Source organism: Microtus oregoni, unplaced genomic scaffold (genome assembly GCF_018167655.1).
Source record: "Microtus oregoni isolate MIOR12 unplaced genomic scaffold, Mior012 000005F_ref0000423, whole genome shotgun sequence".
NCBI classification, from domain to species: Eukaryota; Metazoa; Chordata; class Mammalia; order Rodentia; family Cricetidae; genus Microtus; species Microtus oregoni.
The window spans coordinates 19,016,214-19,027,227 of record NW_024543064.1 but is presented as its reverse complement, the minus strand read 5'-3'; the positions used below and the strand labels follow the sequence as shown (position 1 = coordinate 19,027,227).

General features: G+C 48.8%; 1 protein-coding gene across 1 annotated transcript in view; it reads left to right on the top strand.

The window, feature by feature from the left end:
- The first annotated feature begins 7,261 nt into the window (after positions 1-7,261).
- Ubxn11 (UBX domain protein 11) overlaps positions 7,262-11,014 on the top strand; it is a 28,481-nt gene continuing 24,728 nt past the window's right edge. The window contains exon 1 of the mRNA XM_041652622.1: positions 7,262-7,288. The gene's annotated coding sequence lies outside the window, so the exon portion shown is untranslated. The remainder of the gene's footprint in view (positions 7,289-11,014) is intronic.

Here is an 11,014-nt window from a genome sequence, read left to right as displayed (position 1 = left end):
GAACTAGGAGACGGCAGCTGTGGCTTTCTGCTGCGGCAGCGCTATGGAAAAGTCCCCAAAAACTGTTTGGAGAGTGCCCTAACTTACACACACACACACACACACACACACACACCAACCCAAAAACAACAACAACAACAAAAAACAACAAAAAAACCCAAACTCTGGTCCCAATGATACTGGGCAATAATTATCCCCATTTGGCTGATTAAAAAAAAAAGACTTGTCAAGTTCAACAGTTATTTGAACTTGAATCCAGGTCTGTCCCACGCCTTTGCCATGAGTGAAACTTCCAGGGCCGTTCTCGAGTGTTCTGATGGAGTCTTGTTTGCTGCTGTTTCGTTTTCCCCTTAATGTGGTGCTGAGGATCAAACCCCAGGACCTAGCACAAGCGGCAAGTAGTCGCCAGTCTCTGATTAAATCTTGAATCCCTAACCCACTTCCTTGGCTCAGCAGCCCAGATCATAAAGGGGATTCCCCTGGTCTTTCCTAGTTTGGGTCAGGGCCTTTGTCACAAACCTAGGTAAAACCTGAGTGGACCTTAGGGACCTTGATCTGTGATAAAGCTAAGAGGGATAAAGAAGTGAGACTCAAGCTTAAGTGGAGGTGGGGGGTGACATTCCCCCCCTCCCATTGGTCACCTCCTTTGCTTTTTCACCCTCAGTCCCTGAGGTTCTCAGCTGCTGTACCAGGAGAGGTGACTCTCCGGGTACCTGGGAGCCAGGCCAGCAGCAGGTCCCCAGCAGCAGGAAATCGGAGTCCCATGCCGGAACCCAAGAGCGCCCCGCTGAAAACTGACAACCGACTGGACAATTTCTCCCCGATTTTGAGAAGATGCTAGCAGGGCTGAGCCCTCGAGTTGACCACGCAGTAGATTCTCCCTGCTGGGAATGCATGGGATAACTTAAATTTCTTTTATTCCTTTAAAAAGAAAAAAAAGTGTGCGTGTGTGCCCGTGTTGTCCAGCAGAGGGTGTCGGATCCTCTAGAACGGGAGCTACAGATGGTTGTGACCCCAGAAATGGGGTCCTCAGGACCTCTGAAAGAGCAGCAAGCACGCTTAAGCACTGAGCCATCTCTCCAGCCTGGATGTAGCCTTTTTTAAAAGTATCAGTGTGGGCGCTAACGTGCTACTGCGCATGTGTGGAGGTCGGAGGACAGCTTGCAGAAACTGGTTTGTTCCTTCTACAGTGTGGGTCCTGAGGCTTGAACTCAGGTCGTCAGCCTTGTCACTAGGCACCTTTACCCATCCTGTCCTCTCACTAACCCCTTAAACTTATTTTTTTTCTTTTGGCTTTTCAAAACAGGGTTTCTCTGTGTAACAGCCCCAGCTGCCCTGGAACTCACTCTGTAGACCACCCTGGCCTTGAACTCACTGAGATCTGCTTACCTCTGCCTCTGGAGTGCTGGGATTAAAGGTTCGTGCCACCACCAACTGACTTATTTGTATTTAGTTATTTTTTTTTTGTGGTTTTTCTTAATAAAACTTTATTTTTATCTAGTTATTTTTCTCAGCGCTGAGTATTGAACCCATGACTGCACACTAAGCATGTGTTCTACTACTGACCGCTCCCAGAAATATTATCTCGCAAAGCCCCTAAGTTTCCTTTTCGGATCCTGAGATGTGAGGTATAAGACGAAGCTTCCGCTGGTGCGGGTGTAGTGCGGTGTACTGTGGGACGGAACATGAGGGCTCTGGGAACGTCTGTAAGGGTCATGAGGGCTTAGACATGCAGAGATGTCTGCTGTCTGTCCATAACCAAGAAGGGAAGTAGGGTTTCAAGCATTTGCCTCTCTTGGCCTCTGAGCAGCTTTGTTCTGTCTTGACAGTATTTGAATAGACAGAAGCCTGGTTGCCAAGCTGAGAGAGCTCTAAGGAAACCCCATTTGACAGATGGGAAAACTGAGGTAAGGCAAAGACAATGCTAGAACTACAGGCTTGACCTCCCAATGGCTGTGCTCCTTCTCTAGGTGGACTCCTAAGCCTGACAGAGCAGGAGAGTTGTTCACGTGCCCAGTGCCTCTTCTTAGGTAGGGCTGGAGGCCAAATTCCTCAGTATAACGACCAAGCCTCCCACCCCCAGCCTTCTTCCCTCATTCGGTAACATTGCTCTACTGCCCTGTGTATACCACTTCCTAGCTAGCCTCACCCACAGCTGCCTGGCTTGGCCCTCGCTGCCTCAGCCTCAGGAAATGAGAGCAGGCATTTCCTCTGCCTTTCCCTAGTATTCACACACAAAGCTCCTCCCCAGAGAAAGTTTCCACTTCCTCTGCGAAACTCCCTTCAAGATGGAGGTGTCCCTTCACCTTCAAGAGCTGAGTCTTCCGAACTGGGGGGCAGCTCAGTAGATACTTCCCTCGAAGGCCTTAGGACTTGATTTGCATGCCCTGCAGCACCTAAAACCAGGTGTGGTGGTGCACCCCTGTAATCTCAGCACTCTGGAGAATTAGAGGTTCAAGGTCATCCTCAGCTACGTAGTGAATTTGAGACCACACTGAGCTGCCTAAGACCTTGTCTCAAAACAAAACAAATCAACAGACAACAAAAGATTGTACCTTCTTTTGTGCTCTGGTCTAGGACACCTCTCCAACCTAGCAGAGGGTAGGACATGGGGCTAACAGGTGTCAGGGACCTCTGAAAGGGTGAGTGAGGCTAAGGTGTCCACTTTCACCCCATTGCCAAGCCTTGGCACCAATTGGTCAGGCTACTATGGGCAACCCCTGGTTCTATACTGAGGAGTTGGGGTGCACAAAAAATGTATGGCTGAGAGCGGAGAGGCTGTGTTTGAGCTCCTGAAAATATTTGTCTCTTCCAGTGGAAATACCTAAGGAAATGAACAGACCTAGGCAGTGGTGGCCTTCGCTGTCAGTCCCAGAACTCGGAAGGCAGAGGCAGGCAGATCTCCAAGTTTGAGGCCAGCCTGGTCTACAGAGTGAGTTCCAGGACAGCCACCCAGGGCTACACAGAGAAACCCTGCCTCAAAAACAAACAAACAAACAGACAGACAAATAAACCAACAAAAACAAACAAACAAAAGCCCTACTAGCCCCCTATCAAAAAAAGGAAAAGGAAAATAAAAGAAAAAGAAAAGAAAAACAGAAAAAGGAAAGAAAAAAGAGACCCAAACAAGCAGACAAGTTCCCCACTTGGTCTCTGGGTAGCAGGATAAAGGTTTGTAATTATCTTAGTCAGGGCTTCTATTGCACCATGACCAAAAAACAAGCTGGGGAGAAAAGGGTTGATTTGATTTTCACACTTCCACATTGTAGTCCATCACTGAAGGAAGTCGGGACAGGAAGTCAAGGCAGGCAGGAACGTGGAGGCAGGAGCTGATGCAGAGGCCATGAGGAGTGCTGCTTACTGGCCTGCTCTACATGACTTGGTCAGTCTGTTTCCTTATAGAACCCAGGACCACCAGCCCAGGGACAGAAACACCCATCATGGCCTGGGCCTTCCCCTCTCAATTACTCATTAAGAAAATGTTTTACAGCTGGATTTTTTTTTGCTGTTGTTGTATTGTTTTGTTTGTTTGTTTTTCGAGACAGGGTTTCTCTGTGTAACAGCCCTGACTGTTCTGGAACTCACTCTGTAAACCAGACTGTCCTTGAATCCACAGAGATCTGCCTGCCTCTGCCTCCAGAGTGCTGGGATTATAGGCATGAGCTACTGCTCAGCTCACAGCCAGAACTTTTGGAGGCATTTTCTCAGCTGAAGTTCCCCCCTTGCAGGTGATTCTAGCTTGTTTTTTTTTTTTTTTTTGGTTTTTCGAGACAGGGTTTCTCTGTGGTTTTGGAGCCTGTCCTGGAACTAGCTCTTGTAGACCAGACTGGCCTCGAGATTCTAGCTTGTTTTAAACTGACAAAAGATTAGCCAGCACGACGGTGAAACAGGAACCAGCAGCTCAGCCTTCACAGGGAATGGGGACATGACAACAACTCAAACACAAAATGACAGAAGCAGCAAAGACGAGCATGTCATGGACGGGTCTAGATAATAGAATCATCAATATGACTTTTGAGCAACTGCACCTGGAATTTTCAAAGACATATATAAGACAAGACAGCTGAAATATCAGAACTGGCAAATATAGTCCCCCTGCTTTGGTTTTTTGAGACAGAGTTTCCCTGTACTTGTCCTGGAACTAGCTCTTGTCGACCAGGCTGTCCTCAAACGCACAGAGATTCGCCTGCCTCTGCCCCCCGCCCCGGGTGCTGTAATTAAAGGCCTGTGCCACCACCATCACCCAGAGGAAATACAGAATTATCAGAACCCAGCAGACAGGTTCAACCTCAGATTGAACGCAACTGAAGTGCGAGGCCATCACAGGACTTACGCACTGTTTCTCAAGTACCTGCTGTGTGCCTGCTACTGGTTTTTGTTTAGGCCTTGGGGACACAGCAGTGAACAGAAAGACACAGTCCCTACTCATGGAACTGACGTTCAAATGGGGAAGACAAAAAAGACTGGCAATTTCAGGTTTCAATAAATATTGAAGAAATCAGGATGCGAGAAGAGAGAAATGGAGAAAGTGCGTCCAGACAAGCGGTCAGGACTGGCCACTCAGAGGAACTGTTAATGTTCACACTTAGAGGAGACGCGTAGACACACAGCACCTTAGATGGCTATCCTTCCCAGTTGTCCAGTTCTTTCTCAAGTGTTGGGGGAGGAGGAGAGGGGCAGGGGACAGGTATCCTTTCTTCCCTCCCCTGCCCTTCTCCTCCTCCCCAACTCTTCTTTGAGACAGGGTCTCACTGTTGAGCCCAGGCTGCCCCTACATTGTGATCCTGCCACCTCTGCCTCTGCCCTGTGAGTGCACGGATTACAGGCCTGTGACATTGTGTCACCAAGCACAGCTGCCAAGTGTTCTTTTATAACTGTCCCCAGGGCCCAGCACGAGGCCCACACAGAACGAGTACTCACTATGTAGCTTGTTCCCAGATAAGCTGGGATAAAGCAGGGGAGGGCGTTGCAAACACACGCTGCAGTGTGATCATGTGATCTACCCTAAGATTTTCATTTTCATGGAGAGGTATGACCCAATAGCACAATGGAGCACTCAAGGTAAATCTTTGCTGTTGCTGCTGCTGCTGCTTTTGAAACGGGATCTCACTCTGGTAGTCTAGACTAGCCTGGAACTCACAACGTAGCCCAAGCTGTCCTCAAATGTCTATCAAGGCAAATCATCCATCCTTCCATCCATTCATCCATCCGTTCGTCTGTCCGTCCATCCATCCATCCATCCATCCATCATCTTTTTGCTCACTTTCTCTTCCAGTCTATTGTTACTTCCTAGCTGGGACAAGATGAATGAGAAAGGGACCCTTCCCTTGAGGACTTAATAGGCCACTGCCTATGGAAGAGGTGGGGCCACTGTAGCTCACAAAACTGAATGGGAAGGTCATCAGGCTTTAAAGTAGAGGCTACATCTGCTAAGGGAAGGGAGAAAGACCTGAGATGGTTTCCTGGAGGAGGCACATCTGCGCTGGCTCTTGAGAGAGTCTAGAGGAGCAACGGGATGTGTCCAGGAAAAGCCCAACCCTTGGGAAGGAGCATGATGTTTGGAAGTCAGGTAAGGCAGAGGGTAGAACTTAGAACACAAAGGTCTCAGGAGCGGTGATAAGCTGGGGATGACAGGTCTTCATCAGAAATGGCAGGTGGCGGAGGTGGCGGCTGTAGGGGTGGCAAAGGGGAAAGGAAGGGCAGAGCTAGGTTTTACTCTCAGGGACTCCACAGGCTTGGAGGTCTCTCTCTCTCTGTTCACTTCCTCCCTGAGCTGCCAGCTCCCAGTAAGCTCCTAACCACAGAGGAGCCAGATATGACAAGCATCTTTCAGGAAATGACCAGAAAGTCAAGTAGATTCTATCCACTCAAGAGTAGGAACTCAGCCAGTGACGGTGGTGGCGCACACCTTTGATCCCAGCACTTAGGAGGCAGAGGAAGACAGATCTCTCTGAGTTCCAGGACAGCTAGGACTACATATAGAGAAACCCTATCTGGAAAAACAACAAAAAAGAGACTCAGATCGTGGACGGAATAAAGAGGCAGCCAGTGGAGCGGTGGAACCCCATCCCAGAAGCAAAGGGAGTCGAGGCAGTGTGGAAGTTAAGCAGACAGCGCTCCAAGGTCTCCTAGCCCTCAAGGCTTGTTTGAAGCTGGAGACCCCAGAGAGATTTCTAGGGTCTCAGACAGTGCTCTGAGTGACAGGGGTTGGAAAGGGACTCTGAGGAGAGTTTAGCCGTGATTCCCAACCTTCCCAGAGCTGAGACCTTTAATACAGCTCCTCATGTTGTGGTGACCCCAACCATACAGTTATTTTGCTACTGTTATGAATCATAATGCAAACATCTGATATGCGGGATATCTAGCATCCTACCCCCAACAGGGTCTCAACCGACACGGCTGTCCTGGGACTCAGAGATCCCCCTGCCTCTGCCTTCAGAGTGCTTGGATTAAAGGCCTGAGCCACCACTGCCTGGCAAGAAATATTTTTGCAAACATCTATACAGGTATTTTCATATGTACTTTGTGTTACCCTCTCTTAAGCACCCATGACCCTGTATCGGGTAGGCTTTATCTTCATTTTACACCTGAAGGAAATGAGATGTCTGACCAGGCTGGCTTTGACCTCACAGAGATTCGCCTGCTTCTGTGCTGGGTTTAAACACGTGGGCCACCACCGCCCGGCCTCTAGTAATTTATTTTGTGTGTACATGTGGGTAGTGTCTGTGTGGGAGTCAGAAGACAGCTCCAGAAGTCGTTTTTTCCTGCCATGTGTGCCCCAGTGACAGAACTCTGGTCGTTAAGTTTGGCGGCCAGCGCCTTAACCTGCTGAGCTGTCTAGCTATGAGGCTCAGGGAGTGGAAATTTACAAACTAGGAGTGGGTATGTTATCCAATTCCTACAGGGTATCATCTAGTCCATAAGTTAGAGAAGAAACTGAGATTTAAATATTTATTAAGTAACTGATTCCGTCCAATTCATCTTTGAATGATCTGATGGGGAAACAAAAAAAAGGTTACGTCCCCAAGATTAATTTAACTCAGTATTGATTCGGACCCAGAGGCTCCCAGCAAAGCTCTGTGACCTCTGACCTCACAGAGCAGTGCATTCTGGGACCTGAAGTATCCCGAGCGGCTCGGGCACGATAGGCTACAGCCGCTGTCGTTGCCCACTGATTCGTCAGCGAGCCTCTCGGAGTTAGCCAATGAGAAGTGCTCGAGTCCCGGTTGCCTGGGAAACCCCGAGACAACAAGATGGCGGCGCCGCGGGACGGCTCGCTGGCCCCGTGGTGAGTCTCGGCTCCAGGCCTTTCTGCCCCGCCAAGTCCTCCCGCAGGCCAGGGCCCTCGCCCCGACTTTGCGGACTCGCGGTCTGCGTGGCTTGGCTCAGGAGGGGCGTGGGGATCCCGCTCACGGTGTCCGCGCGTGGAGGCGGAGCAGAAGGCGGGCGCTCGGGGCGGGGTTTGGGCGCGCAGCCACCTGGCAGTCACTGTGCCCAGGGTGTCGCCGAGCTCGGTCCCCTAGAGAGGCATAGGACGTGTTTGTAACCCTCACCTGAGGCGGCAACCGTACCCTGACAACCTTCATCGGTTGTGGCGGCCTGAGGCAGGAGGCCTGCGAGTGTGAAACCCATCTCTGGCCTTTTAGGGCAATTCAGCGAGACCTTGCCTCAAATTTTAAAAAAGTAAAGCAAGGCCAGGTTAATTGTGCAGGCCTTTAATCTCAACACTCTAGAGGCAGAGGCAGGAGAGGATCTCTGAGTTTGAAGCCAGCCTGGCCTACGTAGTGAGACTCTTATCTTTAAAAAACAAATAACTGAACAAAATAGAAGGCTGGTGCTGGTGCTCTGCAGACCTGTAATCCTAACCACTCAGGAGGCAGGAGCAGGAGGGCCACGAGTTCAAAGCGAGCCAGGACTTAAGAGTCCATTCAGGGCCACAGTGGGCAAAGACCTCTCTTTTTCTGTGTATATAATTTTATTCATATATGTAAGTTGTCTGCATGTATTTGTCTGTACCACGTGCATGCCTGGTGTCAGAGGAAGCCAGAAGAAAGCATCAGATTCCCTGGAACTGGAGTTACTAGGGGATTGTGAGCTATCACGTGGACGCTGGAAACCAAACCCGGGCTCTCTTCAAGAGCAGCAATTGCTCCTAACCTCCGAGCCATTTTTTTTCTTTTCTTTTTTTAAATATTTATTTATTATGTATACAATATTCTTTCTACGTGTATGCCTGCAGGCCAGAAGAGGGCACCAGATATCATTACAGATGGTTGTGAGCCACCATGTGGTTGCTGGGAATTGTTCTCAGGACCTCTGGAAGAGCAGCCAATGCTCTTAACCGCTGAGCCATCTCTCCGGCCCTCTCCGAGCCATTTTTAAGTCCAAGATTTTATCATTTAAAAAAAAAAAGACCATAGACGTAGTAGCTCAGCAATGTAGCGCCTGTGTAGCAAGTGTGAGGCCCTGGGCTCACTCTCCAGTGTCATGCCCACCTCGACCAGCAAGGAAGACGCAACACCAGAGCTCTTCTCGCTAGCAGTTTATTCAGGACTTTGTTCTCTTTTTCTTTCTCTCCCTCTCCCCCTCCCTCTCTCTCTTTCTTCCCTCTTTCTCTCAGGGCAAACTTCTCCCAGCCCTTAAAAAAGCACGGGCCGCCAACCCCGGATTGCCAGGTGGGCACTGCCCATAGGGCCACGCATATGCAAGCAGCTGACAATCATTGCGTGATCAGGCCTTAGCCATTATTAGGAGCTGATTATCAGGTGTGGCTCCACGCAGCTCTCTACACTCTAGCCCTTAAAAAAAAGTTAATTAATTAAATATAAATTTGGGGGCTGGAGAGTTAGCTCAGGTTAAGAGCACTCTGACTGCTCTTCCAGAGGACCCAGGTTCAATTCCCAACACCCACATGGCAGCTTATGATTGTAACTCCAGTGCCAGGGGATCTGACACCCTCACACAGATATATATGCAGGTAGAACGCCAATACACATAAAATACAAATAAATAAGACATTAAAATAAGTTTAAAAGGACTGAGGTTATCTCAGTTGTAGAGCACCTGTCTAACTTTTCAACCCCAAGTGCCGGAGCAGCAACAACAACGTGTTTTTGGCCCCGGGGAGAAGGCACAGTCCTGTTCAGGAGAAGTTCCCGGACCACTGAAGGCATTACTTACTTCTGTCCTCAGGGCCCAGAGCTCAAAGGAAGGTACACCACCAGCTTAGACGAGATAAAAGTAAAACCTGCGGTGTAATAGCCTGAAAGAATTGCATCCAGAGGGGCCTGAGAGGCGTGAGGAAAAAAGAGTTCACCGTGAGAGACATTGCAGAGTTTCATCTAAAGGGTTTGCTCGCTGACGGGATGAAGCGAGAGTAAAGGAGAGAGAAACACAATGCAGTTGGCTGACTTTGTGGCACACTGTTGGGTTCGGTTGGGCGAGTCTGTTTTACCGATAACATGATTGACACAAGTCTCCACACCACCCCTCACTATAAATCCTGGTCGTGTCTATGCTCCATTTATAGGAAATGTCCAGACTGGGCAGATCTGTTAATAACCACCTAGGCTTGGCTGGGAGAAGTGGGGAGGAGCTGTAAGGTAGAGGAGAGTAAGCTATTAAAGTGCACAGGTTTTTGTGTTTTTTTTTTTAAAAAAAAGTTTGACTTTTCTTTTTATTTTTCTTCTTTGGTTTTTCGTGACAGGGTTTCTCTGTGTAACAGTCCCGACTGTCCTGGAACTCACTCTGTAGACCATAAACCAGCTGGCCTCAAACTCACAGAGATCCTCCTGTCTCTGTGATCCTCCTGAGTGCTGGGATTCAAAGCGTTCACCACCACAGCCCAACTGCCCGACTGTTCTTTTATTTTTATTATCATTATTATTATTAATTTTCTGAGACACGGTTTTTCTGTTACGGTTTTTCTGCAACAGCTCTAGGTGTCCTGGAACTAGCTCTTGTAGCCCAGGCTAGTTCCAGGCTAGCCTTGAACTCACAGAGATCCACTTGCCTCTGCCCCCGAGTGCTGGGATTAAAGGCCTGCGCCACTACGGCCCTGGTGTGCATTTGTTTTTTGGTTTTTTGGCTAGGTCTTACCGTGTGCCTCTGGCTGGCCTGGTTATGCTCTGTAGCCCATGCTAACCTTGAGCTCAGCCTTCCCTTTGCTTGACCACAGATGTGCACCACTACACTGGACTTCACAGGGTCTTTTGGTGACTCGTGCCTGTAATCTCAGCACTCAGGAGGCTGAGGCAGAGAATCTCTGTGACTGAGAGGCCAGACAGAGTTAAACAGTGAAATCTTGTCTCAAAGTAATAGCAAGGGGCTAGGGAGACAGGTTAGTTGGTGAAGCACTTGCTTAGGAAGCTTGAGGACCTGACTTTGATTTCTAGAACCTATTTAAAAAAAACAGATGTGAGGGTTGGCAAGATGACTCAGAGGGTAAAGGCTCCTGCTGCCGTGTCTGACCACCTGAATTCCTTCTCCAGGATCCATGTGGTGGCAAAAGAACACTGATTTCTTCAGGATACCCTCTTGACTTTCACATGCTCACCATGGTGTGTGCAAAACACATGTGCACACACACAAATACATAAATAATAAACAAATAAAATACACACTTAAAATAAAACAAAAACCCACATGTGTCTCAGGCCAGCATTTGTCATCCCTGTGCTGGGAAAGTGGAGGCAGGGGGATCCCCAGGGCTTGTTGCTTGCCACCTTAGATTGACAAGTTCCAGGCTAGTGACAAACTTGAAAAAAAATAATACTACAGTGTGGAGAGTGTCTGAAGACTGACACTCCAGGTGGTCGTGCACACACACCTGTATGTGTGTGCACCCATGCACATACAGAGAGGTAAATAGTGGTGGCAGTTGCAGGACTCTGGGCACTGGGAGACTGAGGCAGGAGGATCCCAAGTTAGAGGCCATCCTGGACTAGATAGTAAGACCTTGTCTCAATAGCAAAACATTAAAAACCAAAAAAAAAAAAAAAACCAAAAAAACAAG